Below are 13,193 nucleotides of genomic sequence, written 5' to 3' on the forward strand. Positions count from 1 at the left end.
CATGCTCTAGGTGCTTGCTTCAAGCCATACAAGGCTTTCTTCAACCTGCAAACAAACTCAGGATGAACAGTATGCACATAACCTGGTGGCTGCTCCATATAGACCTCTTCTTGCAAATCACCATGCAAGAAGGCATTCTTTACATCCATCTGATGTAAAGACCATCCCTTTGATGCAGCCATAGCAATGACTGCTCTTACGGTTGCCATCCTTGCAACCGGACTGAATGTTTCTTTATAGTCAATGCCATATGTTTGTGCATACCCCTTGACTACTAATCTTGCCTTGTATCTGTTCACAGAACCATCTGCATTGTGCTTCACCTTATAAACCCACTTACAGCCAATTGCATTTTTACCTTTAGGCACAGGTACCAATTCCCATGTAGCATTTGCTTCCAAGGCATCCATTTCTTCATCCATGGCTTTCTCCCATTTTTCTTTTCCCATGGCTTGCTCAAAAGAAGTGGGTTCTGGTTCATGTATCACTTTGACCATATATGCATAGTGAATGGCTGTAAATCCATCATATTTCAGCCTATCCACAGGATACCTAGCTCTCATAGACCTGCGCAAAGTAGGTTCACTCCCAGGTGCTCTCAAAACATCCATGGTCTTCCTTACTCCAGGTGTAACAATAGAAGGAATACCCAACTCATCATCAATGCTCTGTTCTGAGCCACTGGATTCACCATCCACATAAGAATGGCCTGCATTCACATCAAACATGGGCTGATCAACCTTCTCTTTTCCTTTTCGTGAAACTTGCATACCACTATCTGCATTACTTTGAGAAGATTCTCCTGATCTCAATCTGCCTGTCCATGGCGAAGAATGTGAACCACTGCTAGAGGACGCTCCAGGTCCACTAATATTTTGTGACTGTTGCTGTGAATTCTGTGCAGCATTACCATTTTGTGCATCTACATCATCAATCACATTTACTGGTTTATACCAGCTACTCATCTCATCAAAAACAACATCTCTGCTCACTGTAAACTTACGAGTAGAAGGGTTATAGCATCTATACCCTTTTTGCTGCAGAGAGTAGCCAATAAAGATGCACTTCTCAGCTTTTGGATCCAACTTGGATCTCAACTCATCTGGCACATGTACATAGGCAATGCAACCAAAAATTTTCAAATGAGAAATATCTGGTTTCCTACCAGTATACCTCTCTTCTGGAGTCATTCCATGTATTGCTGCAGTGGGAGTCCTGTTCATTATGTAGACTACTGTAGCAACTGCTTCAGCCCAATAAAAATCCGGCAAGTCTTTTTCATTGAGCATGGCACGAGATACCTCTCCAATATGCCTGTTTTTCCTTTCTGCAATTCCATTTTGTTGTGGTGTATGACTGCATGAATATTGCTGCTTTATGCCATGCTCCTACAGGAACCTTGCAAACTCATTTGAGAGGTACTCTCCCCCTCCATCTGACCTTAGGCATTTTATCTGCAGGCCTGTTTCTTTTTCAACCATCTCTTTAAGAGTTTTGAAATGCCCAAAAACTTCACTTTTCTTTTTCATAAAATACACCCAAACTTTTCTGTTATAGTCATCAATAAAACTGATAAAATAATGACAGCCTCCAAGAGATGCAGCTTTAGTTGTCCACACATCAGAGTGGATTAATTCCAATGGCTTCTTACTCTCTTGAACATGTCTAGGAAATGGTTTCCTTGCCTGTTTTCCAAACTGACAGGCTTCACATACCTTATGCATTTCTGCAACCTTGAATTTTGGCAAACCTGCAACAATATTTTGGGCATGCATTGATTTAAGTCGTTGTACATTAACATGATCAATGCGTTTATGCCAGATATCAATTTTACAACTACGCCGGTCCCATGTGCAAACATTGCTGCACTCAATTCAGACATGTCTGCATCCAATGACGAAAGTGGTATTTGACCACACAGTCACTTCCTAGTGACGATTTTGCATCAACAGGCAACAAGGATGATTCTGTAACTCCCAATGTCTCTGCGCACAGGCATACAATGCAATTTCTACAGTAACTTTTCACCGACTTGTAGAACAGTGGTCGCACAGCATAAAACTGGGCCTTTTCCTGAGTGCGTGCAGAAAACTTTCGCCTCCAAAACAGGCCCCGAAATGGCCTCAAATAAGAAAAAACAAGGTCACCAAGGGCTAAAGCCCTATCCCGCAACATATACTGTCCTCTTGCTTCACCACGAAGGGCATCTCAACCCGAGACAATGCACTCCTGCACTTTCCGGCTGTGCTACCTGCAGAGATCTGCTCCCAAACAGAAAATGAAAGCAACACTGCTCCTCTTACCAGAACACCGCGAGCTTGGCTTGCTTTCTTGAGCTCCTTACCACGAACAAGGCTCTGATACCATGTCAAGATTGTGGGAGAGAAGGAAGGAGTCTCACTTGAAGCTTTCTTGCTTGCACATTGGGGGAATACACACAGAGGTGGAGGCTGAAAACAGTTTTCCTCTTCTTAGTTGTGTAAGCCAAAAAGAACTCACGTACAAAGAAATAGAAGAACCCTATATATGGGCCTCAAACCAAACTCAACTAACTAAGGTGGCATACTAACTGAGCCACGAACTAGAGTAGATAAGGATAGCTATCATGTAGCTATTATTCATGGGCGGTGTACCAACCGCATCTGCAATTGACACGTCGGTGACATAAATGCACAACGGTCACCCTGGCATATCACGAGTGGAGCTAAATATCTCAACACCCTTATCCTCCACCTCCTTAAATGCATAGGTAGGTCCATTTTTTAGCCTTGTGAGGTGGTGATATCTCAAGATCTATATATGTGCTAGTATTAGACTTTGAGTTTGTTAAACTAGACTCTTGCTCTAAGTCTCCATCATCGTCCTTTTCTCCTACAATTGGAAGGACTTTGAGAGTGGGGATGAGATCTGTGGGCTTGTACCCTAATTGTTCATGATCAAGGACCTCTAGGTATTCTAGCCATGCTAATTCCAACTTTTGTCTGACTATTCTAATATCCACTAATGGATTGATAGATTTTTGGGGCTTGGGATCCATATGGATCTACCCAGGGTCGTAAAGTCTATGGATATATCATCTTCATTATCTCATTGTCATCCTTAGAGAACTCCTCCCCAGTGAGTATTGATACTATAGCCAACCCCACCCTTATACCACCCATGGGGAAAAATACAACAGAATCCCACCCACCCATTGCTACTAGAGGTAGGGGTAGGGACAGGGGTAAAAGAGCCATTGAGCAAAACAAGCCATTGGCAAATCTAGGTGGAATGAGTACAAAGTGTTACTACCTTGTGAATGTAAGAAAAATATAACATGATCCACTATGTATTCGATATAAGGAGCAAGGTGAAAATTTGATGGCAAGTGATAGCATCAATGTGCAACAAGCAAAATGTACATGGAACAACTACTCTACTAGGACAAGTGGAAAAAGTTGCAAGCAACATTCAATAAGATCTATGACTACGAGCAATGTCGAGAAAGTGGAAAGATTGGATTTTTCCAAATGAACAACCCCGAGCAATGCATAAACCATCAACTTGGTTTCAAACCCTTTTCTAGAGACATTTATGCTAAAATGGTGGCACTATTTGTGGGGGAAGAGCTCCACAACTCTTCATTCCTTCACGGTTAATATTGGCAATACAAAGCATATATATACCTATGCATACAATAATCAAACTCTTTTGCTTTTTGTAATCCAAGAGTTATGTATTGTTGTTTGCTTACTTTGAACATTTATGTTGAAGATACTCAAGTGAATGGACTCACGTGCTTGGTGTGGAGAAAACTCAGACATTGACTAGGTAATGTTGATTTGAGGAAGGATTTTGGGGTAATAACTACTTTCTTTGGTGGTTGGGTAATGCTAATTTGAGGAAGGATTTTGGAGTAATAACTACTTTCTTTGGTGACAGAGCCAACTTAGATGAGGCTAACTCAAAGTTCATCAATTTGGTTTGTGGGGTTGCCTTGAAATTCATATGGAAAAAAAGAAGTGATATTTTATATTGTTGTTCACCTTGAGAAAAATCTTTTTTAATTCTTTGGAAGAAGGAAATAAATCTTCTTCGAAAAATTTAAAATATAATTATATTTTTTTAAATCTATGTATAAAATACAATCTCCATAGAGGATACATCCTTCCGAGATGATGGTGAAAAGGATTTACTTCCTCTTCCTCCAAAATTGTTTCCCGAGCTCCGAGGAGAGGGGATTCGAAAATGCACACCCCGGACTCGTGCGTGTCTGAATGGTTTTTTGCATGGCGCACTTCTAATTCTGAGGCCGCTCAGGCCGAGACACTGGGTATGTAAGCTATTTTGGCGTAAGCTTAGTTTCACACCTAACGATGCCCTGCACCCCACTCGTGTTTTGGGAGCGCCAGTTGAGAAGGCCACCCAACCCAACCAGACGAACAATGATTCATCTAGCATGAGAAGTCTTTCCTCGATTAAAGTACAATCTTGCACTATATTATATTAGATTTTGCACACTCAGAAGAGTCATACGGTATACCCAAACCAATGATCGCGCTAATACAAAGAATCGAACGGAAAACAAAAGGAATAAGCGAATCAAAACAGATCCTAATGAAATGCACTGGCCGGGAATCGAACCCGGGTCTGTACCGTGGCAGGGTACTATTCTACCACTAGACCACCAGTGCTCGACGTTGAGTTTACCCATCTTTTTTATTTATTTCTTAAAAATTACCGTTTACATAATCTGCTTATACGTAATAGAGGTGACAACCTCCCACTCTCACCATTTAATATGTTCGTGCAAATTAAGGTTGGCGATCAAGTTAGCACTTGCTAATTACGGATTGTTATATAGCTAGATGAATTTTATATTGTTGGAATGGGTGCTTGCTACAAGAATGGGATAAGGCCACTAGTGTAAAACTAAGTTAAATAAGGGGTGTTTTCTATTCCAATATGCTCTAGTGTCGATGCCACATAGGTGGACAAAGGGCACATTTCAGAGTTTAGAAATAATAACCTTGGTACTAAAGGAGGATACAATTAAGGATAACACAATTGCTGACAATAACACTTTCAGGAGAGATTGTTGTGTCAATACCAAAATTTTGCCCTTTGGCAACAATAAGAGACCCTTTGCAAATTTTCCATACATGATCTCCAAAGATCACCCTATAACCACAGTCATCCACCTATCATGTTACTAATCGGACTCTTAGTTGAAATTTGCAACATGTCGTTAGGAACATGATGTACATTCCATAAGACAAAGGAAGATCCATTAGGTAGTGATTATTTCCAATACTAACAATGCCACGTGCATAGTTATTACCAAGATAGATTCATCCTCCTCTTCCATTATCATGTAATAAACCACTCTTTATATTTATTGACATGGAATAATACTCCAGAGTCCAAAATCCAATTTTGTGGCATGCAATTATCCATGACAACCAACAATGCATCACCAAAATAGGAAACATACAAATCATCACTGCTATATGCACATTGATCTTCTCCATCTTTGCATTGACCTTCTCTTTCTTTTTGTAATCACATTCATTTTGCTTTTTGCCCTTTTTTCTTATGCTTCCACTTGTAGCAATTATTCTTTATATAGCCTTTTTTTTATCAAAGAAACATTCCACATCCTTCTTGCTAGAAGACTTAACTTCTTAACTTTCCTCTCTCATGAGAATTTCCCCTAGCATTTGACCTTCCTCTCACCAAAAACCTACCCACACATACACATAGAGCCTACATGCATGCTCACTAAAGTTTTGGGCCCTGTGCCCAAGAGCTCTTAGCAATTTGGTGTATTGAATTCTCCACATAAAATAATCCCACTCATGGAACTCACTTAGAGCCATGGGAATTGGATGGCTTTCTAAGTTCAAATGTATGTGTGTGTGTGTGTGTGTGTGTGTGTGTGTGTGTGTGTGTGTGTGTGTGTGTGTGAGAGAGAGAGAGAGAGAGCTACGTGACATTGTTAAAGCCAATAAGAGAGATTGCAAAAGAAATAAATAGAGAGAGACCTCTTGACCCATGTGAAATTCAAAATCCATCTAGTTATAGCTTTTCAAGTTTAGGATTACTTTTTAGGTTCAAGAATCCTTGTGCTGCTTTGGTGGTGAAGACTTTAGCAACAACTAAAATCATATGGTATATATGGTTCGAATGATTAATTCATCAAAGGATCATAATTTTCTATTAATGCAATAGTTGTGTAATACAGCTCAAGGCCTCATTTGAATAAGGTCAAATTCAAAAGTCACATTGGAATAGCATTAATTTGAAAGCCTCAAATTTGGAAGGTTATCTATCCTTCTAATAATTTGAAAAACTATGAAGGCTGAAATAAGCCTTATGACATGATTCAAATTTCTATGAAAGGTTACACGAGCCTCAACGAATTGATTTAAATGCCTCCAAAGGTGCAAGACATGGTGAGGGTGAGGGTATAATTGTCTTTGGACCCACCTTGGTCCTCTCTCTCTCTCTTACATATCAGCACCTTGCACATGATGGAGCTCCACCTCTTCACACACAAACATGATGGAGATAGACGAGTTGAAGAAGGAGTTTGATAATGCCAAAATAGTAAGAGTCTAGAGATGTTGAGGTCAGGGGTATGATTGACTATGGGATCATCTTGGTCGTAACATGGAGCACTAGTGCTCTACACTAGGACCCATGCAAGCAGGGGTCATTAGGACACATGTAAATGTTTAACCCCTCCCTCTCTCTCTCAATACATTTCCTACTTAGGCATGGATGTCCAAGTGCGTAGAAGGCAAGCATGTGTGAACCCCCCTCTCTCTTCTCTAAGGCAATGTAATTCCAACTCACATGGAACCCCTTCATCTCACTTTTTTGTGTGTCTCTCTCTTACTTTGACCATGTGTCTGTGGGTGCACATGCATGCATTTGTGCGCATGCGACTCGGATAAACACTCATATAACCCTCTGAGATTAATTCCCATCCATATGAGCTCATGCTTCATCTCACATTTTCCCTAAGGTAATATAGTTTACCCTCAAAATTCATACAAAAAGTAAAAGTGATATGCAAACTCACTCCTTTGATGGGCATTCTAATGGATTAGACATAATTGAAGAGCACATAGGTATTTGAACTTAAAGCTCTGTCAGTAGAAGGGAGCCTTTGCCCATGTTGTAGCCTCAAAAAGTCACGAGCATAAGTGAGCACATGGTAGCAATCTTTAAAAGATGGAGAAAGGGTTTTGAAGAAGGGGTGAGCGGAGACTATATGTGTAGATGTTTCTACTTTGACAAGGATACATCAATGACTATATGATAAAATAAGCAACACTACCCACCAAAGAATTAGATACTTTTTTTCTTTACAATTTCAAGCAAGCATAATCATTAACATCTTGCTTACAACCTTGAGTAGTCCATCATGTCATTGAGAAGCATACAAGATGGGAGAGACATGCATCTATTAAAAAAATAGATAAAATTAAAGAAGAAAATAGATAATAAAAAGGTATGGGATACATTAACATCATGCAAGGAGAGAGAGAGAGAGAGAGAGAGAGAGAGAGGGAGGGAGCTGGTGCATCTATTTAAAACAATACTCCATACATGGCCCACATGCAAGATGGGGGGAGAGAGCATGTGTGTAGAGAGAGATGAATCTATTGAAGTATCAAGGAGCTTGTAAAGTAATATTAAGTAAAGCTACATCAAATTTTAAGTGGGATGGATAAAATAAAAATAAAAATTGTTGAAGTTGGAGCATGCAAGGTCCTTGTCATCCCCATGAAAAATAAATGGCACCGATGCAACAATAACAACGAAACGTTGAGAAACATGGTAAAAAAAAGATCAAATTTTGTTACATAACAACGAGGCGGTGTTTGCGTCGATAAAACCTACAATGCTTCTACCATCAAGCTTCAAAATGGAGTGTGATTTGTGGAGGGATTGATGGTCTCTTTGAGCTGACAAGGTGTTAAAGCCTTAATGGTCATCATGCAAAAACAACTTCCACCAAACACATGGTGGCTATTACATGCATGCACCCAAGTAAGAGGGGTGCTAAGGATGGTAAAGACTGAGAAGAGAGGTCCCTAAGAATCAATGGAGATGCCACTGGAGTTAGATTTCGCTTACACTATGCAGAAAAAATATATCAACTTGGAAGAAGAGATTGAGAAATAGCTGCACAACAATCTCAAAACGTACAATGAGTTGGGGGAGAAGTAGGCAGGAGAGGCTTGCAAGGTGTTGCATGCTCCTATGGCTTTTAGCCTACCTATACTTAGAACTAGGTATGAACAATATGCAAACATTGGTATATATTGTTTCTTCTTAGGCCGCATTCATTATGAGATGGAGTTTCGCAAGTCGTTCTCATCCACCTATCAGGTGGATAGAGATATTGCAATTTTGATCGATTCTTTTTTGGCATGTTGGAAAGTACTACTAATGACAAGGATTTCATACTTTGGAAGCACTATGGATTTTGCAAGAAACTTGGTCTATACAACCCCATGGTCCTTTAGCTTTGAGTCCTAAGATGATGCCAGGAGGCATATTCCACGGTGGATTCCGTGAGGTTTTACGGTGGATTCCGTAAACTTAGATGACCGGGGCTCATACGCAAAGATGGATTCTTTGTGCGAGAAGTTGATGGGGACGCCTGTCCTTTTCGGGCGTTTCATTAATTTAGTGTGTACATGGGTGATTCCATAGCGGGTGATTCCGCAAAATGCATATTAAATTAATAAACGTTTATGAGTTTAGAGTGCGCACTCGTAATAAATTAAGGTTAGGATTTATTTCTAACCAGTTGATTTATTTATGTAGCTGAAGACTGCTAGGTATTCACTTTTGTCGGTTTAATTGTGTTATTTTACTAACGATTGTGAATGCTTCAGTTGATGTGTAGAGATAGCAGCAGTGGCGGAGGAAAGCATTGGAGTCTAGTGGGTTTCCGATCTTTCGACTATATTTTGATAGGCGCCACGCCTATATTTTGATTATGTCTATAGAGACATCGACTATTTATTATTATTTTGTATGCGCTTATGCGCCTGGATATGTTATTTTTATTTGGACATTGAGATTGGGCGTGCCAGACTCTTTGGGCACCGTCCATTAGCTTTATTTTCCTATTTTTGGTAGAAAGCAAACTCAAAAGCTAAAAGCTTGTATATTTTTGTAATTGGGCTATTTTTGAGCAAAAAGATTGAAAATATATATTAAATACATGCTTTGTGAAGCGCTCACACAAGGCATGGGGGAGATTCAACCCAATTTGTCTCTTGTCTCATGTCGTGCTTGCTTTTACATTGGTTTTTGTGCTAAAAAGTAGAGTGCTTTGTTCTTGGGGACCTTTGGGAATTCACTACGTGAGCTACCTGCGTCCGATCTGCGCACCAGTGGTATCAGAGCGGAGCAGAGATCAAGGGCTTCCAATCGCTACCAATCTCGGGCGAAGGCGGAGCTCCAGGAACAAACGGCCTCTACAGTCAATCTCGTCGCGAACCGTCGATACAGGCAGACTTTTGGCGATCAAGAACCCCTATTTCCACTGTCAGATCGCGAAGGACCACTCTCTGTCGGCGGAGGACCACTCATCAATTCTCTTCATCAAGTCGTGATGAACAGTAAGAAGCCATATCTCTATTTTCAAAAAAAAAGCTTAGTGTAAAAGCTTAGTTTTAAGCTTAAGAAGCTTATTAGCTTCAAAATGTCAAATCGTCGCCAAGAGGAGGACCCCCGAAAAATCCGCGTGAAGGAAAAACGGCCCCCCCCCCCTCACGATCAGAAAACGGTGCCTTTCTTCTTAAGCTTATTAAGCTTAAGCTTAACTAATTAAGCTTAAGCCATACTATACTCTGCAAGTTCTACTGAGCAGACAAGTCTGCAAACTCTCGGTCACGCACTCCAGAAGACAAGTTCCGTTAGTCACTTGGAATCAAGTCCCGCAAGTTTTGCAAGTCGGCTAAGTTCAGCAAGTTCACAACCCTGCAAGTCTGTTAAGTCTGCAACTTTGCAAGTCAGACTAAATCAGAACTGACTATTGCTTAAAACTCCTAGAAGACTTGTTCGTTTGCAAAAACTCAGAACTGGAAAGTTGTTCGCAGCAAGCTGTTTTACCTATCTACAAGTTCGTTGAAGTACTTTCAGCAAACGGAGACAGAAATATTTCAGAATTTCTGAAAATTGAAGAAGAAAATACCCAAAAATACATAGCCTTATAACCCCAAATTTGAGCTACGCTCATCCCGCTAACTGATTTTGAGTGAGAAAGGTTTGTTGAGTTTTACAGGATGACTACCCCACATATGGATGATCCTATGGCTGAAGACGACCTACCCGAGCCTACCATGGAGCAAAAACTGGATCTTATCATGTTACAATTGGACGAAGAGCGAAGAGCTAGGCAAGCCTTGCAAGCGCAATTGACAAAGCTACAAGGAGCGTCCACTGATAAAGAAGAACCTCAAGCTGAAGATTTGATACGCCGTACCATCGACGCCACTCTTGAAGCACAAACCATTCGCAAGGAATCCAAGATAAGTAAACGAAGTTTCAAGTTTCGCACTTTCAATGGCATAAGAGAAGGAAAGACTGTTTTATCATTCATTAGCCAGTTTGATGACTATTTCCATGAGGAAACTTATCCTGAGAAAGATAAAATCAAGTGTGTTACTAATCATCTGATAGATAGAGCATCACTTTGGTGGACTGTCGTCCGCAAGAGCATAGAATGTCCTGCTACATGGGAAGATTTTAAGAAGAAGTTCGTGCAAAATTTCCTTCCACCGCAATTTCATGAGAAGGCAATCAAGCAATGGGATTTACTGCAACAACGCGACCGTGAGCCTATACCACAGTATACAGAGCGTTTTTGGAATGCACTCTTACAGCTACGCATGCTTGAAGACGTACCAGAGACGACACATAAGCGGAAGTACATGTCTGGACTTCTTGGACATTACTACGCTGAGGTGAATATGTTCAAGCCTGCTACTCTTGAAGATGCTATCTCCTTAGCTCACGACACTGAAGATAAGTTACGTGGAAGAGATCGACGACCACAGCCATTCCAAGCAAACGGTAATTATGGATCTAAACAATTCAATTCAAATTTCAGAAGGTTTAATCCAGGTCGTTTTTCATCACCATCTTTCCGCAAGAATTGGCCTAAACCACCTACATTACCATCCACTATCAATCCAAATCCTAAGCCTATCCAACAAGCAAATCCAAATATACCCAGACTCCCAGCCATTGCAAATAATGTGACCAAAGCCAAGCCCATCGTATGTTACAAGTGTCACCAGCCAGGCCATCTCGCAGCAAATTGTCATTCAAAGAAGCCATCAGCACATATCAACTACCTTGGAGCTATGGACGAGGACGAGCATGAGGATATGCCGGACTTCACTGAAGAAGAAGATGATCCTACTACTACTTCCGACACTTTACCAGGTATGCCTACTTTACATTCATTGTTGACTATGAAATGTATAGTGCATGGAAAAGAAAGAACTGTATTGCATGATGACGGTAGTACGCATGACTTTATTTCAGCAAAATTGGTAAAGGAATTGAAATTGCATACAGTACCTACGCATTATCGCATAAAAGCTGCATTTTTAGGCACTAGGTACAATGGCACACAAGAAGTTCAAAATTGGTCCATATATTGAAAGAAGAAATTTCTTAATTGTCCCATTACAGTCTAGCGACATTATTCTAGGAATGCCATGGAGACACCAACATAATCCCAATATAGATTATTCCACACACACAATGAATATTAATTTTCAAGGAAAATCTATTACATTATTTGGTATGCATGCATCTCATATGTTTCCACTGCTTTCGCATACTCAAGCAAAACGTGCACTACGCAAGAATACTAAATCATATCTCATTTGGGTGAATGAATTGCACGCAAAAGAAACTCATATGCACCCTAGGCATAAGGAATTTCTTGCATATTTTAAGGACTGTTTTGCAGAAGACCTACCACCAGGTTTACCTCCATCACGTCCAGAAGACCATAAGATTGACCTAATACCTGGCACACAACCACCTTGCAAAGCCCCATATAGGCACAATCAAATAGAGCAAAAAGAAATCCAGAGTCAAGTAGAAGAATTACTAAATAGAGGTTTAATTCGACCTAGCAGTTCTCCATTCGGTGCACCTGTGCTCTTAGTCAAGAAAAAGAATAATACTTATCGGATGTGTATTGACTACCGAGCATTAAACAAGATCACTGTAAAGAATAGGTATCCTATACCTAGAGTTGATGACCTTATGGACAAACTGCAAGGATCTTCTATTTTTAGTAAAATTGACCTTAAATCTGGATATCATCAGGTGAGGCTAGATAGATCCGACATATTTAAGACTGCATTCAGGACACAGTTTGGCCATTACGAATTCTTAGTTATGCCATTCGGATTAACTAATGCACCTGCTACTTTCAGTAGAATGATGAACCATATTTTTCTAAAATATCAGTATTGTGTGATTGTTTTCTTTGATGATATTTTAGTGTTCAGTCAAAGTGAAAAAGAGCATTATGAGCATTTATCATTAGTTTTTCAATTACTGAAAGAAAATCAATTGTTTGCAAATCCTGACAAGAGTGAATTCTTTAAGACAGAAATAGAATATCTAGGTCATATTGTATCAAAAGAAGGAATAAAAGTTGATCCTAAGAAAATTGACGCAATATTGCATTGGCCTATTCCTAAAAATGTACATGAATTACGCTCATTCCTTGGTCTTGCTAGTTTCTATAGGAAGTTTGTACGTAATTTCTCATTACTTGCTTTACCACTGACCAAACTTCTTAAGAAAGGCATTGTTTATCAATGGACTGAAAACCAGCAGAAATCCTTTGATTTACTTAAACGTGCATTGACCAATGCCCCTGTCCTACAATTGCCTGACTTTAATAGACCATTCTTTTTAGTCGTGACTGATGCTAGCGGATCAGGAATAGGAGCCGTGTTAATGCAAGATAACCATCCAATAGCATATTCTAGTTCTAAGCTGAAACCCTCTGAGCTCAAATATTCCACTTATGACAAGGAACTCTTAGCAGTTGTACAAGCATTAAAACAATGGAAGCATTATTTAATGGGTTCAGAATTCATGATAAAGACCGACCAGCAAAGCATTAGACATCTACTTAGCCAACCCCAAAT

At 40.0% G+C, this 13,193-nt stretch overlaps 1 non-coding gene across 1 annotated transcript; it reads right to left on the minus strand.

Moving 5' to 3' along the window:
• Positions 1–4,602: 4,602 nt before the first annotated feature.
• TRNAG-GCC (transfer RNA glycine (anticodon GCC)) lies at positions 4,603–4,673 on the minus strand. Its single transcript has one exon. It is a non-coding gene; the product is annotated as a tRNA-Gly (tRNA).
• Positions 4,674–13,193: the final 8,520 nt, after the last annotated feature.

Source organism: Lygodium microphyllum, unplaced genomic scaffold (genome assembly GCF_053477565.2).
Source record: "Lygodium microphyllum isolate KBCC unplaced genomic scaffold, Lygodium_microphyllum_v1.1.10 scaffold_142, whole genome shotgun sequence".
NCBI classification, from domain to species: domain Eukaryota; kingdom Viridiplantae; phylum Streptophyta; class Polypodiopsida; order Schizaeales; family Lygodiaceae; genus Lygodium; species Lygodium microphyllum.